A 7,354-nucleotide genomic window follows, 5' to 3' on the forward strand; every position below is an offset into this window, starting at 1 on the left:
CTGATTTTGCCCACACCGTCTGAATTTTTTCATCATGGAGGTTACTCTCATAATTTCGTTTTTCACCTTTGGTGACTGCCAAGCCTGGTAATCTATAATCTCAGGATAAGAGCAATAATAACGTATTAGCTCTTGAATATTTTTTTTTTTACGATTTGTATTCATGTCAAGATATGGGTTATGTTCGGAATGTTTACTTAGTCTCGCCATAAATTCTGTTACAAGTAAAGTCCGTTGTAGATATAAAGTTATAATATTTTTATTAATGAAATTAGTTTTATTTAACCATGTAGCCGAATGGGTTGGTGCGTGATTACCATTCGGAATTCACAGAGAGAACGTTGGTTCGAATCTCGGTGAAGCCAAAATTAATAAAAACATTTTTCTAATAGTCACTGCTTGAACCAAAGATTATTTGAGACTCTCCAAATTTCCGTGAGGTCTTCGATAGGCCATGTTCTCCAATTCTGACAACAAACTGTAGTCCAATGGATTTAGATCTGGACTTCCAGACGGCCAATCTTCTGCGGCTATAAAGCCAGAAATATTATTGTTTAGCCACTGCGGGTTGGCTTGAGCCTTATGGGCTGCAGCGGAATCTCGCTAGAAGATCCAATGCATTCCATTGAAGAGTGTACTGCTCAACTGCATTACAGCGGTACACTTCGCCCCGATCTTAACTTCTTTTTTGCAGAAATGAAGAGATGTAACGCTTTTACAAGACATTCCCCACCAAACCATTACGGAGGCTGAATGGTGACCACGTTGAAACCTTCTTTACAAGTTTTAGCATAGATTTTGTCGTCTTGCTTGTTAAAAATTTGTTCAACAGTGAAAGATATGTGAAAAATGATATGTGAAAATAAAATTCATCATCTCCAATTAATATTGGTATGGATCTGGTCGATACATTCACTTTCCTGGACATGATTTTCTGCTATCTAAGGGAATTTCTGGGAATTCTTTCTCGAATGGCTTTTATGGCTGCACTGATTCGAACCACTCAAGGACGAGCACTTCTTTTTCTGTCTGTCACTTCAGACGTTTGAAAGAAACTATTGATCGTGCGCTAAACAAACATTTTCGAAATATTATAATAAATTTTTTCATAGCGATACCTCTCGTCTTAAAAAAATATTACTCCTTCTTATCGAAATATCATTCGAAAATGAACGAAATGTGGGCAAACATCTTGTGAAAACTGCCACCTAAAATGAGAGATTTAATAATTTGGTTAATTTTTGCACCCTGTACTTATAAGCAAACTCAGATGGCACATTCGCATGCTTTTCATATCTATTTGCAAGCCATCGGAGGACAAAGAAGATTGTTACGCAAAACTTGCTCAAGAATCTTAATGAGCGCCTTTAGTAAGCGCCATCTCAACTGTACTTAGAACCATCATTCCTACCAATAACAAAAATAACAAAAGCAAAAACGCACAGACAACTAACTAAGCACTTGGAAACAATACGTTCAACTACTTGATAATAAGCGCTTCGATGTGTATGAATGCTTTCATGTGTGGGTGAGTAAGTAAGTGTAAATCGAGATTATCCTTTTAAAGCACGCATACACATACACATACGCTTATAATTTAAATATTAGAATGTGTGTGTACGTGTGAGTGCCATTGCTATTGTGACTGTGTGCGTTCTGTTTTATTCATATGCGAAGAAGTTAATGAATAAAACGGTAATTGGAATTCAAACAAAAGCAAACGCCAACGCCAACGCCAACGCCATAGCAACAGCAAGTCAATTGGAATTGATGAAGGAACAGCTGGGAACTATTTCAGTTACTTGCCTAGATATTTACTGGCTTAACGCTTGCTAACCAGCAATATTCGCTTTCAGCCTCAAGAGGCAATGAGAGGTAAATAAATACCGCAAGTTAGGCTCACAAGGAATTTCAAATATGTAGTTGTTGCGATTATCGAGTGTAAGACGAAAGTGAATAGAGTTGTCACCTGTTAAAATTTTTAAATATTGAATTGTTGGTTTTTCGTTTTTTTTTAATTTTTTTTTTGAGTATCCACAAGTTACTATAAATTTATACATTTAACCAAAAACTTATTCAAGTGTGACTTGTTGAGAGATTCAGTTGAATGAAATTAAACAGATACGGGAACTTCTGTAAGTAATCAGTGAGTTTTCCATCTCATGGGGATTAAATGGATACAAAAGTTCCTTTAAACTAATCAACCGTTTCAAGTCGAGTCAGTTGGAGTCAGTTCTTTCGATTGAGAAATAAGGAGCTTAGATTAGGATTTGTAAGAGGTTGTCATTCGCAGTATCAGTAAAGTAATGGACTCGTGAATATGTTTTCCTTGAACTCCTAGTGAAGCATAGGGTGTCGTTAGCAATTTAGATTCGAATAAGTAGGTTGCTAGCCCTCCAATCCTAGCTTGTTGATATATTGAAACTATCTACACTTTCACCGCCTGTGTGGCTCTCGTATTTTATTTTCCACTTACTCTGCATAGCACCGAACGCTACTGATGGGAAACAGCCAACTCCACCCAGCAAAGTCAAGCAAAGGGAAAATATTGTATGGGAATTTCTTTGGCTGCTTGCAAACTGTTGGTCAAGTGAGCCTTATGTTAGGTCAGAAAGTCCTTGACGTTAACTCAGGTCTGACCAAAATGTACAAAATTTTTGTATGTTTAAAAAAATTGATATTTGAAGATGGCTTGGAAGCTACAAGCCAAAAATGGTAAAACAAACTGGGGAAAAATGGTTTATCTCAACATTTTCCCGAATTTTCCACACAATATATAGCTTTTGGACATCAGCTTTAATTTTTTCTCTTAAGCTTATACCTATAATTATATCGAAGACAGGCTAGTTTAGGTTATGGCGGAAGTCGATCTATACAACCAACTCACTTAGACCTTACAGGTCTGTTGTGATACCACTTTGCGATACCGGAACCTCATTTATTTTTCTTCGTGAAACCATTTTGTGGTTTCTTATGAAGCGCAGGTGTGGTCCTATCCCCACGCCAGATAGTAACGTAAGAGAATTGAAAAAATATTAACCTAGAAATCCTGCTCTGTTTTTAGTTAAGACTGGACAATTAGAAAGGAAGTGCTCAACTGGTTCATGCGCTTCCTCATCTCTACAACTCTACAACAAAACTCCCAGTCTCAAGGAACGCCTGCCACGGCACGCGTATTTAAACACGTAGCCACTTCGTTTATAGCTAGAACTTCTGCCTGATAGACGCTGCAGTAGTCTGGTAGTCAAACGCATAGTTCAAGTCCTAATTCCTTCGAAATTTCTCTATAGTCAAACTTACCGCCTACTTTGGAATCATCTGTATAGAAATTGAACTCCCCACTTCTTCATGGCTTTGGTGTCTACCACTTTGTTCTAGACGGTATGCTAGTCTTCAAGAGTCTGTCGAAGGTGAGTCTAGGAATAGAATAGTCTATTTCTGGCTTGTGACTGTTCAGAGTGTGCAAAATAGAGGCGTGGCCAAACCACCGGTCTTTAAATAGCGCCATACTTTTAAAGTCTAAGCGCCGATGTGTTGGCCAGGTGTTTCCCTACGAGATTTAGTACAGGCAAATTGGCTAGCACTTCCAGCGCTTTGTTTGAGGTATCCTTAAAACACTAAAGATGCATAAAAAGCAGTTTTTTACCCAGTATATAATGCAGCGTTGGCCTCCTTCACTCCTCAATATTAGGTTTCCACGTGAATTTCCTGTCTAATATGAGTCCTAACTGCTTGACATTCTCTCTCAAAGGAATCTCTACACGCTTAAAACAATCGGGGAGATTATGGGATGCCTATGTTTACTTGTAAAGAGAATTAGTTCAATTTTGCGGAGTTTATACTGACTCCCCTACTCTCTGTCTAGCTTCTAAGGGTGGCCATGTTAGAGCGCAGAAAATCCATTAGGCGACCCAGGCAAACTCTTTGTCTGTTAAACTATTTCCACCAACTCGACGAGGGAAGTTGGGAAAAGAAAACAAAATTCGGATGGGAGAGAGAGATCTTTCCTTTGCTCAAGAGTACTCAAAAACAATTTTAAGACAAAATATTTGTGAGACGATAAAACCCGACCTGAATTTCAACTAACAAAAAGGATTTTATTGGTTTCAAAAAGTAAATACTTTCAGAAACCGAAGACAGTACTGAGTCAACATTCGATGATCCCAAAAGTTTTGTATTGTGTCCTTCTTGGCACAGTAACCGGTATTTACGATTTTAGCCGACTTCAACAAAATACGCTAGTCGTTTCTTTCTCGTGCTCACCGAAGCCAATTAGAAATTTCAAGTGAAGCCAAGTCCTTCTCCACTTGGTCCTACCAACGTAGTAGAGGGATTCCTTTTTCTCTGCTATCATCAGCTAGTACCGCATGGTATACTTTCACAGAGTAGCGTTCACTGAATCTTAACATGTTGCACTATATGAAAAAAATTGTATGGTTTTGTTGATATCCATCAGCTGGAAGACACTGCTGTAGTTGCGAAGACGAAAGTAAAAGAAGATCCCACAATGGATGGAAACCATAGCAATGAGTTCACTGAACCACCTGTATATACACGATCCACCTCAGCTCTTCTACTAGCGTTACTTTACCACTCATCGCTCAAAGGGAGTTTAAAAAATATGATCAGTATCCTCCCGTAGCTTATGTTTGACCACCTTTTGAAGTGCTCAATTGATTTGGCGTCCTACTTACGTTTTTTTGGTATGCAGATCTATCGAAGATAAGCTCAGTTAGCCAATAGGAGTTGGTTTCCGACTACTAACTACAGGGTTTCCAAATCACTCTGGCCAAAACTGAATCTTAAAAAGACAAAATGTCTGCTTGGATTCAACAAAATAACTACCAGCGTCCTCACAGGTGTTACAAAGGGTCATTGCAACCAGTTGAATGGGTGTGCCTACAAAATGTCTTCTGCAGGAGTTATGGAGAGTAAGAAGAAATTGGGTCGGTACAACAACTCTTCTGTGAATGTCAAATATTTGTTTGAAGATCTGAGAGATTTGAAAATGTCTCAATGGGAGGACTAATCACCTTCTTCTAAGATCTAAGTAGTTTAAGTAACTTAGTTAGGTGGTGGAAACCAAATGCAGGTATCACAATGGGTCATAGAGCCACCGAGTGTCTTGTCTTAGACAAACAACCTGACTAACCTAACCTAACCTAATCTCAGTATCAATTACGGTACCTTCGCTTAACTGGTTACGAAATTATATGCGGATCTTAATAAGTGGTCTATCCTTACCTTCTCCTTTCATATGTATGTATTCTGACATGCCTGTAGAGTCTTGTCATTTAGAGGCCACTTCAACCTAACGTAGGCTGAATTTCTACTTTCAAAAAAATCCATGCTGACTAATACAGGCTTGTTTTGAATAGATGCGTTTTGATTGGTTTAGCTTTTTAAAAAATTGGAAAAAGTAAGCCACATAATTCTTGGGCAAAAAAATTGCCATTTAAAAATAAACTTACATGGCATCCCTAAAACTTTGTTATAAATCAGCTTAAACTAATAAATCCTTTACAATGTGCCTCTTCGTCTGTTGTAACAACATAATCGATAATACAGCGGCACAATAGCAGCAAAAAGCAATCAGCCAAGGCAGCCGAGCGGCTTTAATAATAATTCGAACAAACATACGTACCTAGTAATTTTGTGCGTAAGCCTCATAAATACATCTGCATATCCTGCAATGTAAGCATGCGTAGGTGCGAATGTAACACACACATGAATGTGTATGGAGGTATGTAACATACAATGCTCCGATTTCAGTTATTCATAAATTAGCATAATCATCGTCAGGCTTCAATGTTTGCACGCATACATACATATATACAAATTTACATGTTTGCCGTAGTTAATCATTACTCTGAAATTACTTGCAGAAAAGAAGACCTGACAGGAAAGATACCCACTAATTTCTTACCAATTCTTATAGCAATATTAGACACGTTCGATTCGCTACTTTTCTGCTCACTGGACGAAACATTTGCGTGAGAAAGCATCAACAAAGTTATCAAGCAAGATTTGCCACTAGCGAGTATGGTTACACCTCATAAAACTTATGGAACTATTATTATTATTTATTCCTTGGAACATCTTCAAAGTATACAAATCATAAGAAATGAAAAATTCATGCATAAATTTAAAAGACGCGACACCTTTGATTGGAGTATAGGTCGGAAACTAATCTTTTCCAACGGCTTCTATCATACGTTTCATCATAGTTCCTCATTTGACTGCAGGAACCGAATTGCTTGCTTTCATTGCGTACCGTTCTCACCCAGGTCCTCCTTGAGCAACTATGACCTCTTTTCCCTTGTGGATTCAACTCAAAAGTCATTTATGCTGTGTTGCTGTTGCCTGTTGTTGCTGTTACGTAACGTCTGGCCAATCCAGCTCCATTTTCTCTTCTTGATTTCCAGATTAGTCGATATATTGTTTGTCAGAGCGTGAGGGTTCTTGTTTGTGATGGTAACTGCCCAGCAAACCCGTCAAATTTTTCGGAGCGATTTGTGTATGAAAGCTTGTAGTTTATTGCAGATCACGTCTGCCACTTTCCAAGCTTCTGGTCCATACAGGAGAACAGGTTTGATGCTTATATTGAAGAGTTTTACTTTAGTCTTCAGGCATAAAACATTGGAGTCCGTAATCTTTTTCAATTTGAAGAAAGCTGCACACGCTTTGCACAGGCGCGCATCAACATCTGCGTCTGCACCCCTCTCCTTCGCTATTACACTGCCCACATAGATGAACTGCTCAACACCAGCGATTGATTAAGTGTTGTCATTCATCCGAATGGTTAAATGTTCCGTCACCGGTGCCTCTATTCATATAAGTTTTGTCTTTGTCATGCTCTATTTTAAGCCCACCAAACCGCGCACCAAACCGCGCAAGGGCTTCTAGTTTCTTCTGAGTGCCAAGCAGTGAGTCAGACAGGAAATAAATATCATCTGCATAGTCTAGGTCGCTCAACTTTTGGAATTGATTCTATTAAATTCCATCCTGGGTCACGCGATCAGGCTTGCTTAATACTCCATCCAGGATTAATCTGAAAACCTGAGGTGGCAAAAAACTGCTTTGATGTGCTCCTTCCGCTAGTCAAAATTTCTCGCTATCCTTTCCTTTGAAACGGACGCTGCAATCTTCATCAGTATAGAGTTCTCTGATGAGGGTCTTTGTGGCCTGAAGTCATTTTGCTCTGTCCTTAGCAAGATGTTCAAAATCGGATAAATACGGTCAATAATGGTGAAGAATAGAATTTTCTGAATGCAGTTTAACAGAGTGATGCCTATCCACTGTTTGCATACACTTAGGTCCCCTTTCTTACGTATTGTGATTATAACTCCTTCTT

Source organism: Anastrepha obliqua, chromosome 2, assembly GCF_027943255.1.
Source record: "Anastrepha obliqua isolate idAnaObli1 chromosome 2, idAnaObli1_1.0, whole genome shotgun sequence".
NCBI lineage: Eukaryota > Metazoa > Arthropoda > Insecta > Diptera > Tephritidae > Anastrepha > Anastrepha obliqua.